The following is a 26,398-nucleotide window of genomic DNA, read 5'->3' as shown; positions in this document are numbered from 1 at the left end:
TTTATCCATCTCAAGCTAAAGGGTTAAATTGAAGTTCACATGAATACGGATTCCATGAGGTCGAATTATTTACTTGCAAGTGACTCATAAACAATGTTTTTAGCTTATTTTGACAAAATTTAACCATACTGGGTGCTAAAAGGGAATTATTAGTTAACTATTTGCATTTTTTTAACGATTGAGCAAATAGAATAATATATTCGATATTTTTTATATATCTCGTAGCTGGTCCCCCTCCAAAGTCGAGAAGAGGAATATTGTTGATTAGAGCATGTGAAACAATTTTGTTTTTAAACTTTATTTCAACATACTAGATTTTATTTTTAATCGTGGGATATCAACTTTCTGTGTGGGTAAGGATAAACAAAAAATTGAAATGCTCAACAAAGTACTCGCTAAATGTATGGTAGCATAGGGATCTTTGTAAAATCCTAAAATTCAAATATCTTTAAAAATACCTTTTTATCCCCTCAATACACGAAAATAAGTATCCACGAATATAGATAAATTCCTATATACATATAAAGAAATAATTGCTTTTATTCAACTTTAATTACAAAAGTTAACATGTTTCTTTCTTTTCTTTTTTTAATTCCAGACCTCACCCATACTTATTCTTCAACTCAGACCATCACAGTATGACATTCTTGGGGTTTAATATAGACAAAGAAACGGGAAATCTTATTGATGAAGAAACAGAAAAGGAAAGAAAAATTCTAGAAGAAAACATAATGGATAAAGACTTGTTTGAAACATTACAGAGGAACAAAGTGAATTTGGAAGAAAATTTTGATGACCTTCCCAGGTATTTTTTTTTTTTGCTCCCGTTCTGAACTTGAAGAATTAGCAGGTGCATGTAATTCTATTATTATTGTTTCTTAGTGTTCCCTTTAAGGCTTCAGAAATTCATTAAAACAATTGTAAAAAAGATATTAGAAAGTGTGTTAATAGATTTCCTTCTAAGTTGTATGATTAAAAAATAATGATTTGATATATCTTAGGTATTAGCTTAGATATATAAGGAAACAAAGTTTGCTTTGAAGTAAATGCAAGTTCACAAACATACCATCTATATTCATGTTATTTGAAAAATTGTATTTCGCCGCTATGATTTTAACTTATATTTATATCTGTGAATATTAAAGTTTTTAATTTAAATCGATGTTCTTGATGATATCAATAATCTTTCTAAGTATAAAAGATTAACAAATGTGTCTGTATGTAAACATATATATTCTAAATAAATATTTTAATCAAATTATGTAATGTTATAGGAAACAGAAAATATTGAAAATCTGTCAGGTAATGGGTTTGGAAAATGACGACGATCCAGATGAAACCTATGAGCTGACCACGGACAATGTTAAAAAGATATTGGCAATACATATGAGATTCCGGTACGTCATGTGGTTATGTGTACATTGTTATCAAAGGGTCTTTAAAATGTAATGCAAACGCTAGCCAAAGTGTTATTAATTTAGATCTTCTTTAAGATAAACTGATATTGTCGATTTTTTCCAAAGGGTTTGAAAAAAAATAGACGGTATGAGTTTATAAAAACCCACCACAATATAAGTCGACCTTAGATATATTTGGCTTTTTTATGAACTATCACCCAGTGATATAACGTGAGGGTACATTTGTTTAACCTACATTGCACCTTTAATGATTTTTTTCGCCTATGTTTATTTATTAATTAAGTAGATAAAAGTTTACATTCTATGTTAATTTTGTAGATGTATCATAATTTACTATATGGTTCCACTAATTTAATTTTGAATCTATATTGAATTATAGAAAAATTAGTTAGAACACACCTCAAAATAATCCATCATCATTCTGTAATGAGGAGTTACCACATTGCATCTTTGCTAAAAATTAACTCTGAAAATACGATTAACAGATCTTTCTTTTGATATATTTAGAAACATTTAACATCAGTACATGCTTTCTATTCATTTTGTAAGAAATGATGCTCGTAACATAACGACTTTGTGTACCAAGTCAGGAAAATAGCCATTGTTATATCATAGTTCGTTTCTGTGTGTGTTACATTTTAATGTTGTGTTTCTGTGTGTGTTACATTTTAATGTTGTGTTTCTGTGTGTGTTAAATTTTAATGTTGTGTTTCTGTGTGTGTTACATTTTTATGTTGTGCTTCTGTGTGTGTTACATTTTAATGTTGTGTTTCTGTGTGTGTTACATTTTAATGTTGTGTTTCTGTTGTGCCATAGTTTTCCTCTTATATTTGATTCGTTTCCCTCAGTTTTAGTTTGGGGCCCGGGTTTGTTTTTTTTCTCTCAATCGATTTATGAATTTCGAACAGCAGTATAATACTTTTGCCTGCCGGTAAACGCTCATCATACATATTAAAATTTATTAGTAAACATGATTATGAAAGTATAAATTGTGTATTTAGAATTTGGGGCAGTGTTAGAAAGAGTTAGTTTTTCAAAGGCTACAAGTATCCCTATGGTTCAGGAAATACAACTATGTCACCAGTATCACCACTTTAAAACTGTTTTAGGCTGAGCATGAGTATTAAATATCACTTGCAGGTTTATTAAATATATTAATTGTTGTGAACTTCAAATAGCAAAAGTAGAATAATGATTTTTAAAAGTTATTATCTTTTACTCAATAAAAATAACTGTTTTTGTGCATGCTATTTCTTGTACAATTGTAGTTGTGCAAGTGATAATGTCCACTAAACATAGAAAATAATAGTGCGAGTGGGCATCCGTGTACTACGGGCACAATATTGTTTTGTAGCAATTCGCGTAACTTCACAGATCATGCATTTTTGTACTTTGAAAAAAGAGAATATTTGCAGTAGAACCTATAACGATATTGTTTTTAATATATAAATTAAGTAAATCAAGACGTTAATATAAACCAAATTTTGAGACGATATGAATTATAAAGAAATATATATATATATATTTAAAATATGACACTGGTAGAGCAATTGCAACAGAGACTGCGTATTTAAATACGTACCGATTATCAGGTTATCTGCATGTTGATATCGTAAAATATCAGCTGCGAGACATAATATGAAGCTTTTTGTCGAGTGAGCGTAGCGAACGAGATCAAAAAGCCTTCATATTATGTCAAGCAGCTGATATTTTACAATATCAATATGCAGATAATCTGATAATCGATTTATCGGGCTATATTTGCGTGTTTCAGAAGTGTTTTCTTTGTTTCACCAGCACACAAAAGATGACTTGATAAGTTCGGGTCAAAGTTATTAACGTCGGTTCAAACATTATGACGTCGCTGATATGTCCGGGTCAAAGTTATTAAGGCCGGGTCAACGTATTTGACGTCACAAAGACATGGTATGGAATAATATTAAGAGCTGAACAGAGTGATATAGACAGTGGGACGACCGATAATAGTATATAGTAATTAATAATTACTATATATTTGGGATGTTTAATACGCAGTCTCTGTTGCAATTGCTCTACCGTTGTCATATTTTAAATATACCAGCTTAGATCGGTCAGGACTGTTTATTGGGACTGTGTTTCCACGCAGTTATTTTAACATCTCAACTGTCACCACCTTTGGAAATTTAGAATTGTGCCAGTTCACATCGCAAATAACTTTTTTTATTTTGACACATCTTTGTAGTCTTTGCGCCGTGTTCGGAAATTTCAAAATTGTACCAGCGTCTGTGATGTCCGTTTAATTGTATAAATTTCAAGATTTTGATAGGGTCTTGATTTTAATATATTGACACGATTCATTTGACATCGTGCTATAACCGAGGAAGGATATCTGTTATCCGAAATATCTAACATATTGTTCGTTTAATTGTGTTTTTTGGTACCCTTTTAGACTTGTTACATATTATATTTTGTAGTGTATGAATCATGATTATATGATCCATCGCCCCGTAAGATTTATCGTTGACTATTTATTCAGTCATTGAATATATATATATATATATATATACATATAACCTTTTAAAGCAGCACGTTTTCTTGAAACTTGTTTGTCAGAATAAAAATACCAAATGCAAACAATCATTGCAGATAAATAAAAAAGCCTAGCGCTTACAAAAGAAATCCAGCTGGTTTTTAAGAACAGTTGACGTCTACATTTATAATGTACATTTTTGTTTAAAGTTTACTGTTATTTACATTAAAGATAAAAAAAAAGTAGAAAAAATACATAATGAAATAAATAATTTTTATTTAATAAATATCAGTACGAAAGGATAGCAACTATGCTGCTAATCAGCTTACAATACTCATCTTTTCGAACATTAAAACGTCATAAGATCATGCAAAAAAGGCCTATGCTAGCAATTTAGTCTAGTTGTAAAGCGATACAAATCGTGTCTATCAATATATTGCAATCTTACTTTTGTCGGCGAGGGAATTGGCACATAGTTCATCGATGATCAATGTTTAGACCGGTTGATTTTTTTGATGAATCTATTTGTCCTTCAAATCGGCATGGAAATTACCAAACTGGATTACATGAGCATTTAGAAAAACCATTTTTAGATTCATTGTGAGAGTCAATGATAACGGAAAGATAGCTAAGTTTAAATATCTTTTTCTATAGGTATCAGGCTATATTCAAAGTAAGAGATCCAGTTTTTCACAAATTGTTAACCTGTGACATTTGAAAAAAATATACTCAAGTGTAACATACTGTGGACGTGATTTGATACATTTATTAACTTTCAATTTGAAATAAATTGTTTTGAAAATGTAGTGATTTGCGGAATATAAAATCCATTTAACTTATTTCATGTACTGTTAAATTGCTTATAATGTTATTGAAGGTGTAATACCACCAAATCATGGTACTTCACATTCGAAAATAGATCGAAAAAAAAAATTCTCATGAATTTGACAGTTGTAGGTAATTAATCCTACATTTAATTGCAGTGAAATATTTTCTGTGGCATAAACATATGTCTTGGGTTTTTCAGAGCACCATTTTTTTTTATCTGTGGTTTCCTAAGAATATTTTGGAAACTTGAGCTTGCATTGCTACTAACTTGTACACATGTTAGATAAAGGGGGAATTTGATTTGTAAACTTCCAGTGATGGTTATTTTCTTATATGCAATGAAATGTTATGTGGAATTTTTTCTATAGGACTGGACATAAATAAACTTTATTCATGCCAAGTATTTCTTTATTTGAAACGAAGATAGATTATGCACAATTTTTTGAAAAGTGCAAATTTAAAAAAGATAGGTGAAATTATTGGTGGTTTTACACCTTGCAGAACTGTACCAAAGCAACTTGATACAATAGTGCTATATAATGGTTTTTTTTGTCAACAACGAAATTATTTCTCAGTCTGGCGTTCTGCGTTTTGTATTGTTTTGTGTAGTGTGGTGTTTTCCAATTATTTGGGTTTGTTGATGTTGTCCGTTTCTCTTCTACGTATGCTTTTGAAGGTCCGTTGTGTATCTTCTTCTTATATAATTAAATGGATGCTAGGTGCTTATTAATGTACATTTGTTTATTTGTTATGTTTATTTCTTTTTTATGTTATTTTAGATGTGACATTCCAGTGATCATAATGGGAGAAACAGGTTGTGGAAAAACTCGCCTAGTAAAGTTTATGTGTTCTCTACAACAACCTCCAGGAATAGATGTTCAGAATATGATATTGATGAAAGTTTGTATTTTCTGACAACATTGACAATAAGATTAAATGACGTATTTTTGATTTTTTTTTCTACAAACGGAAAACATTCAATTTTTCGTATGTGGCATTAAAAAAAGAAAATAATAAATGTATATGTTACAGGCATTTTGTAAAATGTCTGAACTTTCAGGCAATTTAAAAAATTCATTACCTTGACAGGCATTATACAAAATGACTAAGAACACCTAGCCATTTTTTAAAATGACTGAAATTTTCAAACAAATTTCAAATAAAGGCAACAGTAGTATACCGCTGTTCAAAACTCATAATCCATGGACAAAAAACAAAATCGGGGTAACAAACTAAAACTGAGGGAAACGCATCAAATACAAGAGGAGAACAATGACACAGCACTAAAATGTAATACACATAGAAACGGACCAAGCATCAGACAAAATCCCACGAGAATAACAAATATAACATATTGCCTCTTTAGTTTCAGACAATTTGTAGAAGAATGATATCCTTGAGATGCATATGACAAAAGTGGACAAGACACAATATATTGCAAATAAAATAACTAATGGGTTGATAGAATTAATTTTACCCCTTTGTTTACTTATAATAGCTATGTCAGTCAAGTTGTTTGGCAGGCGGGGTTGGGTCATCGGACAATTAGTTTTAATTCAGTTATTATCATTTAAAACTTCTCTGGTGTTCAAAGCTTTCAATTGTTTGTTGTTTTTTTTTCTTTAATATTTCATTGTATAAAATATTTTCAGGCATTTTAAAATGACTAGAAAAATTAGTCACTGTGTATAATGACTGAATCTTGCATGCATTTTAGAAAATGCCTAAAGTTGTGAGGCATTTTAAAAAAAGCCATAATTTCGAAAATGCCTGTAACATATATAAACACTTGTGCTTGGGTACTGAATGGAAGCCACAAAAAACTGTAAATTCCTTTTGCATCTTAAAGTGAAGAACTAAAATATTGTATGGTATAAAAAAACTTCAATGTGACATGTGTGATGGAATAAACTATGGTGCTGTTTTAAATGGCTGATTGTAATAAACCATTTGTGTTGGTTTTTATTTAGAATACTGATGTCAAAACAATGTTGTACGTGCATTTGTAATGAACATAATTTCAAGAATGTAAACCAAAACTATGTTTGCTGATACTTAATTTTGCGATTTAAGCTTTCTTGCAATATATTTGCAACGATTTAATTTTTGAGATTTCCTATGTATCGGATTAAGAATTCATTTGATTAAAGTTTTACATATACTGAACTATTTATTTTTGCAAAATTGAGAAACTCGCAAAAAAGTTATCAAAGATATCATAAAAGTATTTGACTGTGTGTGAACAGAGACATTTGTTGATGTAGCTGTAGTACTAAGGGCATTCAAAAATGTTTGATTCACACTTCATTCCTTTTCGAATTAACACCATAATAGGAAATATCTTAGCTACGAATTCATTCATATCGTAGATATATACCGAGTTATTGATTCGTACTCTACCAATTAAGCCTATATGTAATGATTTGAGCATATTGGCTCAAATGAAATATGATCAAATACCAGACATCACAGTGAACTGCATTTGTATACATTCCTTGTCGGCTAAAAAGGAGTTCAAAGTGTATTATGTTGACAAATCTTTATAATATTTCCCATAAATTTTCATTCAATTCATTGAAATAATTGTGTACATTCTAAACTTTTTGTATAGGTACACGGAGGAACTACAGGTTCTGATATAATTAGAAAGGTAACACAGGCAGATAAAATTGCAAGAAAAAATTCCAGGATATATAAAAACATGGACACTGTATTATTTTTTGATGAAGCAAACACCACTGAAGCAATTGATGTCATCAAAGAAATAATGTGTGATAAAACTTTAGATGGACATCCAGTACAATTACATGAAAGACTCAAAATAGTTGCTGCGTGTAACCCTTATAAGAAGTATGATTGTCCTTTATAATAATTTTAATAATAATATGTAGAATTGAGAATGGAAATGAAGAATATGACAAAGATACATCAACCCGACAAAAGCAGAAACAGTCGAGGGTCACCAAAGGGTCTTCATCACAGCGAAAAAATCCTGCACCCGGATGCAGGCTTCAGCTTGCACAATTAAAAAAATGTATACTAGTTCAGTGAAAACGGACGTCATGCAAAATTCCAAATCATATCATTGCAACACAACTAAAAAAACATAATAAAATATTAATTTAGGCCAGAGGTTTCAGACTGAGACAGGCGCAAAATTAATGCGGCTTTGTAAAACATGCTTCGTGAGATCTCAACCCTTCTTTTATACATCTTGCTTGACCGCGATACGCACAGTAAAACTCAATGAAAATGTTAACCATTGTTAAGTTACATAATTATTTTTAATTTGTGTAATCCTTAATATTTATATAGTGTGTTTGGAATTTTCTCAAACCAGTGATCTAGAATCTTAGAATGCAAGACACAGGGATTACTATCCGACGACAGCATCATCTTTGTAAACTTTTTATTTAATGATAAAGTTAGTTAGTTAGATTAGGTATTTTTGCCGTATGTTCGGACTCATTCGTTTATTTCCTACGATACAGGGTTACATATTTTGCCCCATAACACTCCTTTTTGTCGTGCCTTCGACTTTTGTCGAAAAAGCGAGACATAGTGATCCTACATTCCGTCGTCGCAGTTAACATTACATACTGTCTGCAGTTACAGATTTAAAACATTTATTAGATTCATAGACTATCCTTGATTTTTACAAAATCTAGACAGAAGCTTCTTACAATCAAAAAATAGTATCGAAAGAAATATTTTTATAATTTTTTTCTTCATTTTTGTTGAGCCTGCGATTAACAGCAAAAGTAGGCGAGACACTTGGTTTCGCGGAACCCGTAAGAATTTTTCTTTTCATATAAGACTGCAATAGTTCATTAAATGTCATTTACCGAAATTTGAGAAGATTCAAGGTTTATTTTTCGATTGTTTTGTGACAAAAAGAATACCAATGTAACTTTTAGGTAATAGTCTAAGTCAGAATTTTCCTGTCAACAGGAGCTTCAAAACCTGTCAATGTTTATCTACATTTTTTCCATAAACTAATGTCTTTCAAATGAAGTATCATTTTTAATTATAAAATTGTTTAATTTCACCAAAGCACATTCTTAAACCTTAATTTTTGTCATTTTTGGTGTATGAATGGACAGTAAAGTGTAGATGTACAACTGCCAGGTAATACCGACCTTGAACTTACATTGGTTCATTTTAAATGTGAAGTTTTCATGTTTTTGTCCATTTATCAAATACTCTACGCAATAGATCAAACCATATTTGTTGTACGGATTGTAATGGGTACATGCCGTGTCTGCAAGATTTCATCTAAACTTGACCTTTTTGTCGTGCAGTCCAACACAATACAATGAAAGAATAGATACCAATGATCATTCGATAGCTTTTACATGTTGATACTTCATGACCAAGCAAATAAAATAAAGAAAAAGAAAACGACACAAAAAATAACGAAAAGACAAAGTTTAACTAGACGGACTCGACTTACAAAATGGTTATATGCAGCTGTTTCATGTAAAGACCTCTTATCATGAATGTAGCATATATAAGTTGATAACCAGAAATTGAGGTGGCCAAAGAATTGCAAATGCGAAATGTTTTTTGTATTCTATATCTTCAAATTAAGGCGTCTTGGAATAACACATATTTATAAAAATAAAATATAGCCTCCTTATTGATATAGATTTATAATGGTTTTATTTAATATAAATTAGAGAACCTTTGCAATAGCAGACGTGTTTTCCTGACACAATTTTATTTTTTATAAACCAATCAAGAGATAATATATGACACGTAATGGAAGATTATTAAAGGGACAACAGTCATTGGTTGATTGATTGTTTTTGTTTTAACGCCGCTTTTGAGTACCGCTTTTGAACTATTGCGTGGAGGCCAATTTTTATTGGTGGCGGACGCCGGAGAGCCCGGAGAAAACCACCGACCTTCAATAGGAAAACTGACAATCCAGTCAAATGAAATTGGAGTCGAAGGCAGCCACATATGCGGATTCTAGCTCACAACCTCAGTGTTGACTAGCTATTGATTACAGTAGTTACTTCTTATACCACTCTAGGTATGATCGTCTGATCTTAATGACAGTTGTCAAGATTTTGAAAATGTTTTAAATTCTACAAAATCATATTATTTTCAATATTGGTTTATGAGAAAGAGTAGGCATATCCATAAACATTTATCTTAAAGCTTTTTTTCATCTACAAATGGAATTTGGACTATCCTTAAATTTGAACCTTTAGTTCATCAGTATAAAAGAAACATTATTTTATTGACAGGCATTCACCAGAATTAATCAAAAGACTAGAACAAGCCGGCCTAGGGTACCATGTTGATGTCAGTGCAACTACAGACAAATTAGGTAACTCATATTAAACTCTTTTATTCTAATCAAGGTATACGAGCTGTAAACGTAATAATTTTTAAAATTAGGCAAGCACCATATTCCTTTATAATTCTTGGAATCATTATTTGAGATATTCAATGAGCTTAACATTCAAGTAAAATATTTATCCTATCCTGCCAAACTGGATGACTTCATAATTTTCAGCTTCTTGACATTTGAAAGTGTGATGATTTTGACAATCTCTGAGTCACATACTCCTTACAATATTTTCGACACTAACGAACTAGTAATGAATAAATAGTACAGTTTCTGTTTTAGATAATCTACGTTACAAAATCATCATCAATGTTGATTAGAAGAGTCAAGAGTATATTTTAGGGAATAACAGATTTAAAAAAGAATCTTCTACATTAATAGGTCAAGTGCCAATGAGAAATCTCGTCTACAGAGTCCAGCCATTACCACAGAGCATGCTCCCTTAAGTATGGGACTTTGGTCAGTTAGATAGTTGTATAGAAAAGATGTATATCAGACAGATGGTTCTCAGATATGTATGTATTTCCAAGGGAATTTTCTCAATAACTACAGATCAGAGCTGTATGAACATTTGTATCACGCTCCGTAGGGTGATGCTGAAATGTGGTATCTTACCATCGATAATGAGATGTCTACTTTGTGTTATTCAACTAAATGACATGTTGCAAATTTTAACGACCATAATCTCAGTTTTCCTATCTACAAGTATGTCTGAACAGACTTTTACTGGATACTTATATACTAGTATTCTAAAACATTTATCCGCATATTTTTTTAACAAATATACAGCAGAGCGTCTTAATAATTAGCATCCAAATTCATGTCACTATTAATACATTTTGTTGTTTTAAATTCTATTGCTGACCAATTTCTCCATAACCGTAATTATACCCCCGCTTTAAAAAAGGGGGGTATACTGTTTTACCTCTGTCTGTCAGTCCGTCCGTCCGTCCATCAGTCCGTCCGTCAGTCAGTCAGTCAGTCCGTCCCATGAAACTTTCGTCACATTTTTCTCAGGAACTACACATCCACCCTTTCTGTAATTTGGTATCAACATTTATATATGTCAGCCACACCGTGTGATGCGTTTTCAGATTCATCACTTGACAACTTCCTGTTTACCGAACACTTGTCTGATTTTACACATGATAGCCAAGTTGAAAATTTTCGTCACATTTTTCTCAGGAACTACAATACAAGGATTTCTGAAATTTGGTTTCAGGATTTATATAAGTCAGCTATACCGTGTGATGCGTTTTCAGATTCATCACTTGACAACTTCCTGTTTACCGAACACTTGTATGATTTTACACATGATAGCCAAGTTGAAAATTTTCGTCACAGTTTTCTCAGGAACTACAATACAAGGATTTCTGAAATTTGGTTTCAGGATTTATATAAGTCAGCTATACCGTGTGATGCGTTTTCAGATTCATCGCTCGACTACTTCCTGTTTACCGAACACTTGTATGATTTTACACATGATAACCAAGTTAAAAATTTTCGTCACATTTTTCTCAGGAACTTCAATACAAGGATTTCTGAAATTTGGTTTCAGGATTTTTATAAGTCAGCTATAACGTGTGATGCGTTTTCAGATTCATCACTCGACAACTTCCTGTTTATCGAACACTTGCATATTTTTACACTATTAATATTATCCACTTGCGGCGGGGGTATCATCAGTGAGCAGTAGCTCGCAGTTTCACTTGTTTAATGTAGTCTTACATGTACATATAAGGTCGTCTACAGTTTTGTCGTACAGTTCTCGGAATCTAACAAACAGAACTTCTTTGATCATAGTGTCAAGCTTTGAGTGACCAGTCTATATACTGATATGTGTTTACACGTCGACAGTTTGTCATTGCCCTATGTATTATGTATTATTATTGAGCAATAGCTCCCATTATTTATTAACTTTTCCGGTGTTAAATATTTTTAAAAGATGAAATATCAAATGTGAAGTTTCTTTTCCTCTATAAATAAAAATACATGCATACTGAGCAAACATAGAAATGTACTATTGTTTAATCTTCAAATGCTTTATCCTTTGAATGGACTATACTTCAGATTAATGTGATCTGAATTTATAGATAAAATATTCAAATAATAAATCACTACAAAACACTTCAAGCTTAAGATACGGAAGGTAAATTTTCTGTTATTGAAGTAGTTAATTTGAGCAACCATATACCAGAAGAACAAAAAAGGGTGTCAATTATTAAAAACATAAGGTTTGGTATAATATTAAAACTTCATTATAATGTTAAAAAATACTTCTTACCCCACCTCCTTCCTGTATAAGCTCTCAAGCCGCCTGAAAGTTTTGAACATAAAGAATATAACGTAACGTTAACTGTAATATATAACACTTTGAACATGGATCTCCTTCGATATTCAACCTCTTTACTGTTAATGGTAATTCGTCATGAGGAAATATTTGAAAAAAAAAAAACTACTCTCATTGGAAATTGATTTTTTTTCAGATCAGTAAACACGACCTACCACACTTACCAGGATTGGAGACTGTGGTTAGTAGAATACTTACAGAATCACAGGAATTTATGAGAAAACAAAAGGTAACATTTCTCACATAAATATGGCAATGTTTTGTAAAATTTGTTTCAGTAATAAAACATGCTTTTATATTAAATTTGTATGTGTGATAACAGTCAATACACAATTTCTCTGAAACTTTATTCCGAAAATTATGAAAACGTGAACAATAATATCAATGTGCACCAACACATTTGTTGTTTTAATATTGATTTAGTTTTGGTGTTCCCCAGGCTAATCCTAAAGTTAGTGTTATTATAGTGTACTGAATATGCACGGACGTTTTTCAACTGGACGTTAAGCAGATTACAATATATCTTGCATACCTTTTTATACGCCCGTCAAAATTTTATTATTGCTTTAAACTTCACACACTTCTTAATTACATTATTCCAAAGGTCTGTATACTTTTTGGTGATGATTCAAAATTTTGTTATAGAGTTATTGAGTTTTTTGTAAAAAAGAGCTTGTTTTTTCACATGTCGCGCTGTATCTCAGAAACGATTCTAATATGACGTGCTTCTTTAACTTTGTAAAGACACCATACTTTATTAGCCAATAAAATTAGTTTACACATGCTTACATTGACTACGGCAGAAAAATGAATTTTATCAAATTGGTATACGCACTTAATGTATTTCATAACTTAGGACAATTTCAAACACTAAAATGATACACATTTTGTTACGAATACTTTTACAATGACAACAATGTGTTACAATTCGAAATTGACATATATATTTGACGTAGATACCGCAACGTTCATGTTGGCTGTTCTAATTACAAAACCCCTCCCTCTGAAAAACACGTTTCATCTATCCTGTTAAAAGGAATGTATATAATAATTTCATTGACACATATGATCTGACGTAAAACATAAAATAAAGTATAGGTTAATTATACCTGTTGTACTGAAATGACAAAATTGTTTCATATTTATGATAAAATGGATTGACCCTAGCAGGGAATCGAACCCCATTCTCCTATAAAAAAAAATAGGCGTAATTACCAATATACCACCAAGGTTTCCAATCCATTTTACAAATGCAACAAGTTTGTCACTCAGTTTTAATTTTAATCATCATGTAAGACAGCATTTGAAATCGTCAGATGCACAAAGACGTGCCCTTTCATCAACTTTACAGGGTGTAGATATCACAAGTATAGTCCAAATAATTATGACGTCTGGCAAGGCTAATTTTTTTTTCTGGGACGCCGTCGTAGGAAGGCTTCCCAGAAAAAATTGAAATAGCCTTGCCAGACGTCGTAACTATTTGGACTACCGCAAGTATAAATGAATCTCTGTCAAAGGGCCCCTCCTGCCAAGTCTCGAATGTCAGCACAATTTTATCAAGGAATCCTCTATCAGATATGAACATATTTACCAATGCTATAATAACCGGCGGAACATTTACAATTAATTTAGTAAATAAAGATCGACCTACCCGATTCTCCTTGTCCGTCCACCGCCATTGACAACTGACTTGAAACTGTGCGTGTCAGAAATTGACCTCAAAGAAAAAGACGTTGAATAATAACTTTTCTTTTATATTGTGACACAAATATTGTTAAAGTTAATAAATTTGTTAATTTCTGTTTCAATTTTGAATTCTAGAAATACAACTTTGCGAAATTAAACTGGTTTGAACTAGTTGGATAAAAATCGACAGGGAGGTTGATGGAAGAGCCTACACAAATATTGTACACTTATACACAGTGAACATAGAAATTACCGTAATTATCCTAATCAGAATCGACAAAAATTGATGCCAGCTATACTTTATTTTAGTTATAACATGGTTAGGCATTATATTCGTGTTATTTTAGCCCTCGCCGCTATCGCTCTGGCAAAAATAATCACGAATATAATGCCTACCAATGTTAAAACTACAATAAAGTATAGCTGGCATCAATTATTTCTTAATAAATGATTATTGCATAAAACTTCTCACATAAGAAAAAGGGCGTATCATGCGCTCATGGCGCAGCTGTTAATTATTCATTTTAAACAACAAAAAAAGACTCTAAAATTGTTCATTGCAGGATGAATGTAGCTTTGTAAGCCTTCGTGACGTAGAAAGAGTTTTACATGTTATGAGTTGGTTTTACAAGCAGAGTCAAGATGAAAGTTCAAAGATTTTCACCGAAATTAAAAAGAAAACTCCAAAAAAGCTTAGAAGGAACATGCAAGATAGAGGTGTAATTGGGAGATATCTTTCAGTAGGACAGGTATTTTATATAGACATGCAAATTTATTATTGATATTTCTAGAACAGCAAAATATCCTTTATCGTAATGCTTTGTTTACAAATGATTGCAGTGTTGTTCATATAACACATTTTTTTGCATAAAATACACTTTTTACTGCAGTTATTTTCACGGATGCTAAATCAGAAACCTGTTGTTCAGTGTTTGTCGTTTGTTGATATGGTTTAGAATTGTTTCTCGTTTTTCGTTCTTGTTGATTAGACTGTTAATTGTCCTGTCTTAACCGTTTTACACTTGTCATTTTTGAGCCCTTTATTGCTTGCGATTCACTGTGCGCCTAGACTCTGTGTTGACGGCCACACTTTGACCTGTAATGTTGTTTTTTTTACATATTGCCTCTTTAATATAGAGATTTCTCATTGACACGTATATGTCACATCTTCTTATATACATATTGATATAAGAGTTACTTATTTTCGAGTAGCATAAGGGCAGAAATTTTAATTGCTATAACACGATATATGCCATATGATTATCACGTCAAAAGCTGTTCATACATGTCATACACCAAGTTTTTTTTGGACTAAATTTGTATGAATTTTGTTTTGAAATTCTATAAGAATATCAATTGTCAAATTTTTTTCTAAAAGTTGTAGTTGTTTTCTAAAATATTCTGATAGTTCTTACTTGATGTCAAAATTATATGTCTAAACTAGAATAATCTCAATCGAGGTATGTCACAACACATTCCAACAGTCTTGTTGGTGACCTTCTGATGTTGTCTTTTTTTTTTTTTTTTTTTCTATGGTCGGGTTGTTGTTTCTTTGGCACATTCCCCGTTTCCATTCTCAATTTTATTTAAGTTATCGGAATCTGTCACAATACATAAGAAAGTCTTAACACTGTCTGCATTTGTCTCAACAGATTCCTTACCTTTTAATTCATTTTCAATAGTAAGAAGAGTGTTATGAATAATTTGAGACAAAATCAGACCGAATTCATAATTTTCGGAATGCATAGACAAACTCCGACAGAATTCAAAATTTGAGGAAGGGTAAGACAAAATTTAATCAAATTCATTTAATAATTGCGCAGTTGGGATTCTCGTGCCTTTGTAGTATTATCTTTCATGACAACAATGATAAAAATACAAGTCATTTAAAATTGTTTTATTATGGTTTATGTCACATTCCCCCCATTTCAATATCTTTTGAAGCACTTGAACATTTATTCAAATTAACGATTGTCATGAGTTTAAAAAAATATTTTTATAAAATAATTATTATGTTTAGGACATAAATGATGATGATGTAACAAGGTCTCTAGTACTTGCTTTGGGTGTGTGCTATCTTTCCTGTCTTAAAAAAAGGAAAGAGTTTAGGACAAAGGTGTCAAAATATTTTGTACATCCATTATCCTTACCAGGAGGAGCTGAGCAAATGAGTGAAGAGATAGAAAAGTAAGTTAAAAGAATATTTCAAGTTAACGAGTCCATTTATTATCTCTAGTCGGTTGATTTTTCGTCCTAAACGACCAGTTGCATCTTTAAAACATAAGCGTTAAAACACATTTTCAGAAGTTTTCTATTAAGACGTTTGGCTTGCAGTAAATTGAGAACGGTTTAGTAGCTTTTTAAACATTTCAGTATATTTTTGATATGAATAGGTAAACAACACATTCTGAATATAGACTCAACAAAATTTAATTTGTGACAATCAAAACGTTAAAAAAAAACATCGAACTCCGAGGATACTTTAAAACTGAAAGTCCCTAATCAAATAGTAAAATCAAAAACTCAAAGACATCAAACGAATGGATAACAACTTGCATATTGCTGACTTTGGTACAGGTATCGTCTTCTGTAGAAAATGACGGATTTAACCTGGTTTTATAGCTAGTTAAACATTTCACTTGTATGACAGTTGCATATACATCCCTTGTATTGACAACTATGAGTGAAAAAAAACTAAAACAAACGTGATAGGTTAAACTGTCAAAAATAGGGGTATACCAGTCAACATTTTGTTATAATCACAATTACTAAAACAAAAACCAAACCAAAAAAAGGCATATAGACAAAGCACATTAGCATAAACGAAAGACAACGAATATAAGAATTTACCATAGCACAAAAACACACAGACAGGTGAATAAATACCAAGATAAAACTTACAAAGACAAATAAAAGAATTCTATAACACGTTTGTAAGTTAACTTACAATGTCAGTACCTAGAATATATTTCTCAAGACCAAAATGTATTATTTGTGAAGCTGACATGGGATATTTATCAACAAGGTCTTGATTTCTTCGATGATCTTTTTAAGAAAATGTCGAGACGTTGTTGACATTTCCCTGGTTCATCAATTTTTTACACAGACACTGGTAAAGTTTTACAAATACTGATCAATAGCCGCAAGCTCTCGAAATCGGAATGAGCTGTGAAATTTTTATGACATATCCAGGCGAAGTTTGAATAATGATAGTGATAACGGTGAAATTTTGAAAATTAGCATGATTTGAACTGAAGAACAGTAGACAAATATATAAATTGACTTCAAGATTGATAATTACTTTCAAATAGTTAAACGATTCATATTTGGGTCCATTGAGAGATGTTCGGATCAAAGGTACGTTTCAACTACTCAAAATTGTTTCACCAGTATCCTAAATGCCTATTTAGAAAATGAATGGTTTTGGCTTGCAACAGGTGACTTATTATCATAATTCATTCACATGAAAATGAAACACAAAGCTTAAAAAAGACGGACGAAAGATACCAAAGGGACAGTCAAACTCATAAATCTAAAACAAACTGACAACGCCATGTAAAAATGAAAAAGACAAACAAAAAACAGCGCGCAGACACAACATAGAAAACTAAAGAATAAACAACACGAACCCCACCAAAATACTAGGGTTGATCTCAGGTACTCCGGAAGGGTAAGCAGATCCTGCTCCACATGCCCGCACCCGTCGTGTTGCTTATGGGATAACAAATCCGGTAAATAGTCTAATTCGGTAGGTCACATTCATGAAAGGGAAGGGGATTGTAGTTACGACGTAAGGAACATATCCGATATCATTAAACTTTAGACGTAGGAAGTTTTTGTTAAAAGATTTAATCCAAGCTTATTTTAATCTACCTTTACACGAAACGCTCTACGATGTATATTTGAAATCCAATGATACAAAAGATCCGAAATAGTTTACGAGCTGTATGTACAAAAAGGACATTAAAATTATAGCCAAATCCATTAAAGGTCAATTTTAACTAAGGGAGTTGAAACCATAGTTAAAGTTGACCTTTCATCTTATAAATCATGTCGGACCGGAAGTAATGATCACTAATTATATCCTACGGGTCGGATGGTCACTAACCTAGCAGCGGTATCGACCAAATGCTATAAAAATATTGTAAACAACACTTTTTAAATTTTATGAGGCGATTCTCTGGATATTATATCCCCAGGAAGGGCCAGAGCCAAATATTTGAGGTGTTTAAGATCAGAAACAACTGAAGAGCTATATAAACAAAAAGGGACTATTATATATCAGCCAAATCCACTTAAAGACAAAATTGTCTGAAAAAGTTGATAATTTCAATTTAAATCGAGAACTCTTATAAATCCTACCAGTCCTGACGAGAATAATTTCCCCCCGCAACACACCATTTCAAACCCGGAGAGAGTTATTTTGCAGACGAAGCAGAAAACAGAATGAAAAATAGAATGTTATTTTGCTCTAAGTAGATATTTGTAATGCGTTATGTACGATAGAAGTGAGGAATTCTGTTGTCCATTTGATTGTTTGACCTTAGTACACTTAAGTTGACCTTAGTACACTTAAGTTGACATTAGTACACTAAAGTACAATTAACTAAACCTGATATAGCTAATACCACAATAATTAACAACATTCTTAAGCTGAGTTTTACTGTGCATATTGCCGTGTGTTTGTTTACTCTACATTGGGAATAGGTATAGTGGAAGGTTTTGATCACACTAAACATGTTTAACTCTGGCCCATTTTGCCTTTCTTAGTCTCGTAGATTTAAAAAAAAATTTAGTTCATTTATATTATTCTGACTTTGGTATGACATCCATTTTTGCTGACATAGCTAAAGTCCACTCCCGGCTGCGGGATTTTCACACTGTTTTTAAGACTCATTGGTGGCCTTCTGCTCTTTGTTCGGTTTGTTGTCTCTTTTGACAAATATTCCATTTCCATTCTCAATTTTATTATTATATTTTTTCACGGACTTTACTTCAGGTATGCGCGAGCCTTTTGTCGAATATATTTCAAACATAACACATCAATAACCTTAAGTTATGCCTGAGTGTGTATTGAATGATGAAATCTTAATATTATCAAATTTTAGAAAGTCCATTGATATATAAAGTTAATATCTAAATGGACGTAAGTCTGAGATGCATGATTTGTTTTATTAGTTGTTAGTGGCTTTGAACTATCTGTCAGTTAACTGCGAGTACTCTCAGATCTGTACCTAGTGTCTTTGTTTTGTTCGGATGTACAATTACCCGGCCACGTCCGCTTGTATTTTTATCAATCTGATGAGTTACTCCTTTTTCAATTGATTTTTATAGTTCGTTCTTATGTTTTACTGTTATACCACTTTCCCAGGTTAGGGGAAAGGTTGGGATCCCGCTAACATATTTCACCCCGCATCATTTTGTATGTGTGTGCCTGTCCCGAGTCAGGAGCCTGTAATTCAGTGGTGGTCGTTTGTTTATATGTTACATATTTGTTTTTTGTTCATTTGTTGTACATAAATTAGGCCGTTAGTTTTTGCGATTGAATTTTTTAACATTGTCATTTTGGGGCCTTTTATAGTTGACTATGCGGTATGGGTTTTGCTCATTGTTGAAGGCCGTACGTTAACCTATAGTTGTTAATTTCTGTGTCATTTTGGTCTCTTGTGGAAAGTCGTCTCGTTGGCAATCATACCACATCTTCTTTCTTTATATTAGCATTTTTGCGTCGGTCCATTGTTTTATCATTATTTAGCTGATATCTTGTAAGAAACGTTTTGATTGGTTGACAAAAGTGCAAAACTTACGGAATGGAATTAAAAACTTCGAGTATAGAATTGAAAACCATAAGTTACTGTATGACTTACGAATACGAGTTGGTTTTACAACCAACGCGTTGAAAATGATAAAGAACGCGTTGAAAGTGAAAACCAACGAATTCAAATAAAAAATCAGCGCGTTGAAAGTATAAAAAACAAAAAAACGCGTTGTTAATTGCATACGGTTCAGGCTGCAGATGACATAAATGGCCATTCATACAAAGATGTGTCCAATTTGTGATGAACATTGTTAATATATTGATACAATAAGCAAAAATTATCATGCTGGCGGGCTTAAAATGATGTATATAGAAAAATATCTAGAAGCGAGCGATAAATATTAGTTGGGTAAAAAAAACTCATTAATAACGAAGATCTACCACCCAATCGGGAAGTCTTACCAAAGTTCTCATATTTAAAATGAACTTCAACAATATTAATTTAGTCAATAAACTGAAAGAAATAATTCTACAATTTTACTTAGGAATAATCATATCATGGATAAATTCAAAATATGAAAAGGAATCAGATTAGCTATCATATAAACAAATTACACATCAGCTTATAATATGGGGTAATAAAAATATCAAATTAAACGGAAATTGTCTCATCTTAAAAAACTGGATAAACAGTAACATTTTATTTGTAAATGACATACTTGATGATAAGTTTTTTTTTAATCAAAATAAGATTTTTGATAAATTATCCTGCCATGCTAATTGGTTTTCGAAATATTATAAATTGATGAAAGCAATACCAAAACTGTGGTTACAAAAGCTAACTAAAGAAGAATCAATTAAAAAAATGTTGCTATTGACTCCGAATATAAATTTAAAGATAAAAAAAGAGAAAAAATTGTATCATTTAAAAACATTTTCTCCTGAACACATTTACATTTTCCTCCTAAATAGACATTATGTAAAAACAATACGATTTCCAAAATGGGACAACATGTTTATTTTTGAAAACAACACAAGGAAAGACAACAAATGCTAAACTATAGCTTTTACTATACACAAGATAATAATTCAAAATGATAAGGACATTTCTGCATTACATTTTACCATCCAAACAATTATTAGTACTTTTCTCTTAGAAAATAACAAACTCCGCTATGCAATATATTAAACATTTTTTCGACTTGATAAATAATTAGAAAAAAATAAAACGAAGGATGTTAATAAAATTGAGAATGGAAAGAAGGGATGTGTCAAAGAGACAACAACTCAACCAAAGAGCAAACAACAGCCGAAGGCCATCAATGGCTCTCCAATGCAGCGAGAAACTCCCGCATCCGGAAGTGTGCTTCAGCTGGCCCCTAAACAAAAATGTATTCTAGTTTAGTGATAATGAACGTCATACTAAGCTCCGAAATATATAAAAGAAACTAAAATTAAAAGTCATACAAGACTAATAAAGTTATCAAAAGTACCTGGATTATAAAAGACCAGAGGCCCCTGACATGGGACAGGCGCCAAAATGCGGCGGGGTTAAACATGTGTTTTGAGATATCAGCCATCCCCTATTCATCTAGCAAATGTAGAATAAATCAAACACTCAACAATACGCACAGTAAAACTCAGTTCAAAAGACGTCCGAGTCCGATGTCAGAATAGTAAACAAAAGAAACTAAACAAAATGACAATGATACTATGAATTAACAAAGGACTACTAGCAGTTACTGACATGCCAGCTCCAGACCCCATTTAAACTGATTAAAAGAGTATGTCTTCATCATATGAATATGCATTTACTTTTGAATATTACTATGTTTATCACAATTGTTAAAAACCTTCGATTTTGTTTTTGTGCCTTAATATATCTGTTCATTATTCCAACAATTGTTCCTTTTTTATTTTTATTTATTGATAGTTGAGTTTTATTCTCTTGGACATATATTTCAAATAATCAATTATGTATAATTAAGTCACTTTTAATGTAGGTGTCAGTCAGTTTTTGTTGAGAATTTGGTTTTGGCTCCAAATATTGCCAAAAATCAGGCTTTGAAGGAAAATGTGTTTATGATGGTTATATGCATAGAATTAAAAATACCCATGTTTTTGGTTGGTAAACCTGGCAGCTCCAAATCTTTAGCAAAGACTTTGGTATCTGATGCCATGCAAGGGAATGCTGCACACAATGATTTCTTTAGAAGCTTTAAACAGGTATTATAATTTTAATGGATGAATCATATTTTGCTTGTTATTGCTCTTTTAATTTTAAATGATAACTGAAATGAAGATTGATTTACAACTCTTCATTTCAAAGTAGGAAATAATTTATTTCATATAATATATGAGTATTTTGTGTTATCAGTAATCTAATATTTAGTGCTTTTACATTGTAACTGAGCATGGATTTGCATGTTGAGTTCTACATGCATAAATAAAATACGTATAACTCCTAATCGACTCACGAACTTTGAACATTATTGAATTAATGTGCGCCTAAATTTGATGTTGATGTACCCTATGTTGATGTACCCTACCGCGATCCTTTAATAATGCGTACGTTTCCCTAAATTTTCGTGTTTAACCAGAAATTTCTCTTTTTCAAAATTCAGGATTTTAAAATTAAGTCGATCTACTCGTGCCTTTATTGTAATAAGGTACATATTTTTAACCTATACCGTATGACACATTTGCAAATATTTCACTCATCTTTAAATTCCATAACAATTGAGATTATATGTTTCAAACATCCAATAACGACTACTGAAACTAAAACAAAAATCATCGTAACAGGTTAAAGTCATGCATGATGAATATCACTTTAACACTCATACTTCTATAAAGTTTTTACAAAAGGCGGGACAGATTTTTTTATCAAAAAAGTTATTAACGGTTTTTGATTTTTTTGGCGTCTATCTACATGTAGCAAACCTTAATCGCTAGAGTGAAATTTTTTTCTTAAAAAAGTGACCAGTTCAAATTGAACTAAAATGCAATGTTTTTTCTCTCTTTTAATTAAAGCTTGGTGTTTGAAAACAACAATAAATGGACACAATAGTAATAAATGGGTATGCATCACCGAGACAGCAACCTAAAAAAAAACACAAAAAAAACTAAAAGTAATCTAGAGCTTCAGATCAATAAACTGTTTTCAACAATAGACACATCTTCTTTTTTACAGTTAACTTTTTCATTTCAATAAACTGTCTTCAACAATAGACCACATCTTCTTTTTTACAGTTAACTTTTTCATTTCAGGTACAAATGGTATCCTTCCAGTGTAGTCAATTATCATCACCTAGTGGAATACAGGGAACATTTGAAGACTGTGCTTCATACCAAAAAGATAAAAACTTGAACAGATTTGTGTCAGTAGTGGTATTGGATGAGATAGGCCTAGCTGAAGATTCACCTAGAATGCCTTTAAAAGTACATTTAAAATAATATCTGAATACAAGTGATAATTAAAAAAAATGGTTTGCATGTTTGTTAACAAAGCACCAACTGTGTTTATTCTTCTATTTCATCTCTATTAAGGAAACTTTGGTATATCGTTCATTTACATCAAAATTTCTGTTAAATTTGGAACCATCGATTCTTTAATTGTTTGTTTTTGTTTAATGTCAGCAGACAAGGAAAATAATCAAATACTGTTTATAATGGATAATGTAATCATATATTTTGCAAATTCAGTTATATAAGTTGAAAAAAAACCATTATACATCTTTAATAATGAAAAGATAGTAAAATCCTAGTTTCCTTTAAGATTGTGCATTCTAAACCTTGCAATTGTATTGATTTCAGACACTTCATCCTTTACTGGAAGATGGATGTTTAGATGATGAAATACCGGAGCCACACAAAAAGGCATGTGTAAAGTATTAGTAGATAGCACTGATATGTTATTATTGTCATATCAAACTTTATTGCAGAGATGTGTGCGTTTGATTAGTTCATATGTGATAGATAACATACTATTTGACTACCTCATCTTAGTTTATTTTATCAGCTGTTGCAGGAATGAAAAAATCGGATTATTGAAATCCAGAAAAGTTTATAATTTTCTAAAGCATTAAATACATTTAATATATAAGTATATAGTTCGTGGCTTACTGAAAACTTTTCAAGGTGCACAGATTTATCTGTACATAGAGTAAGATGTGTGGTGTAAATATGGTCATATTAGCCAAGAGGTAATGGTTTGTACCCATGTATTGATTCAAAGCTAAACATATTGAAATTTTATAGGAAATCCACAGCCTTTCCCCGTGTTGTCTCATATTTCGCAATTCTGTGCGTAATATATAGAGGATAAGTGCATGCAATGCTTGCAATAATTTCCCTAAAAACAAGTTTATAACTTTAGATATTGATTAAAATAAATATAAATTTGGACCTATTTAAGTACACCTTCTACTTATGGACTCAGCTCGATGTATTTTTGAATTTAAGGTTGTTCATGGTTTTTTTGTAAACAATAAATGCTAGCACATCATAGAAAAACAAGAGGTAATATAGTTAATGCAATGAAACAATAAATAATAATGCTTTGCATTGCATTTAATAGCAAAAGGGGATTTTTTGGCAATAAAAACTATAATACGGTTAATTTTGTTATAAAATCTATACATAGATTACTCACTTGTCTTTCTTTGACGTTCTAGCGTTTTATTTTTTACGAAATCTCCTAAATAACCTTTAAAGCTAAACAAAACTTGTGCGCATTCACTAAAGTCGAGCGCGCCCTAGAAGGTGTATTTGAGTTGGTCCATAATAAGATTTGTTTTAAGGTTCATCATAACAAATGGACAAATATGGCCGTATTTTCACCTGTGCTGTTTGGAAAGTTTTCAGGCCTAGCATCCACTAGATATATAAATGTTAAATGCTTTTTTTGTTTGAGAAGGATAAAATCTTTCATGGTTTTTGATGAGCATTTTTTTTTTTACTTCCTGCAGAATGTGTAAAAAAAAACCACCTGAATAACTTTTATACTGTACATGTCCACTCACTGACTCAGATAAACTCTTTAACTCACCATTAGTTGTGAAGATACCTCTTGTCCATGTCAATTAAGGACAATCAAAACAATACAAACCGGTTTTTTACCTGAGGAAGCATCTCAAAGTTGTAACACAACTCAGTTAATTTTCACACCTTATGCATGAAGGGAAAAAATGCCCATCAAAATCCGAAATAAATTTTATCTTTCTGAAACACAAAATGCATTTTACTTTGATATATCTAGTGGATGCCAGGCACTAAAACTTTTCCAACTTCATAGGTAAGTATGTACTTAGAGTAGTTTTTGGCATGTAAATACAGCCATATTTGTCCGTTTGTTATGATGAACCTTAACCAATATCTAAATTTATAAACTTTTTTTTAAGAAAGTCATTTCTAGCATTGTATGCAATTATCGTCTACTAATCAATCACAGAATTGCTAAATATAAAAGAAATAGAGAAAAAAAATTGTGGATTTTCTATAAAATATCTATATGTTTAGCTTTGAATAAACACAAGGGTACATAATCCGTAAAACAAGTATAACAATGGACTTATTCAAGTACATCTTCTAGGGTGCGCTCGACTTTGGTGACCCTCCACAAGTTAGGTTTTTTTTTATATTTAAGCTTGTTGAGGACTTCAAAGACAAGAAATGCTAGCACCGCATGAACTAACAGTGAAGAAATATATGTTTCAAATTTTATAACGGAAACCTCTAATAAATTTTATGTTTTTTTCTACTAAAATCTTATCTTTATTTGTCACTAAACCCCTATTTTATATCAAATGTAATGAAACAGTTAACTGTATTGCTCGGAACAAATTTTCTTTTGGTAAATTCATAATGACACGTTACAATTTATAAAAGTAAACCATTATAGGTCAAAGTAAGGTCTTCAACACAGAGCCTTGGCTCACACCGAACAACAAGCTATAAAGAGCCCCAAAATTTACTAGTGTATAACCATTCGAACAGGAAAACCAACGGTCTAATCTATATATAAAAAAAACACTTATGAACCGCATCAACACACGACAACTTCTGAGCATCAGATTCATAACTTAGGATAGGTAAAAATAATTACATTCGGTTTAAACGTTTTAATGGTATCAAACATAGAAAGACACACTATAAAATATCAATTGAAATGGCTTAACTCAATCAAAAGACATACGTTTTGTATTTACACAAGTGATCATAAACTGAACGAATGAATTTGATCTACAATGTATGATACAATGTAAATACAAAATCAATTAAATAAGGGATGAATAATTGAACAGTATTATACCGCTGTGAAATGTTAAACAATTTCAGAAAAACAACAATAAGCTTGAAAAATAAATTATTTGCAATTATATTATACACAGGTAAATGAAAATAATTTTGTTGTTGGGAATACATTTTAATAAGAGAAAGAAATAATGTTTCCAAAATAGATAATTTTGATGTTCATGTTACGAAGAAG

The 26,398-nt window shown here is 31.4% G+C and overlaps 1 pseudogene; it reads left to right on the top strand.

Annotated features, from left to right (window-relative positions):
- Positions 1-26,398, top strand: part of LOC143060957 (E3 ubiquitin-protein ligase rnf213-alpha-like) — a 198,751-nt pseudogene that overhangs the window by 70,976 nt on the left and 101,377 nt on the right.

This window comes from Mytilus galloprovincialis, chromosome 1 (genome assembly GCF_965363235.1).
Source record: "Mytilus galloprovincialis chromosome 1, xbMytGall1.hap1.1, whole genome shotgun sequence".
Lineage (NCBI taxonomy): Eukaryota > Metazoa > Mollusca > Bivalvia > Mytilida > Mytilidae > Mytilus > Mytilus galloprovincialis.
Note: the sequence above shows the minus strand (reverse complement) of the source record. Positions and strands in the feature narration are given on the sequence as shown.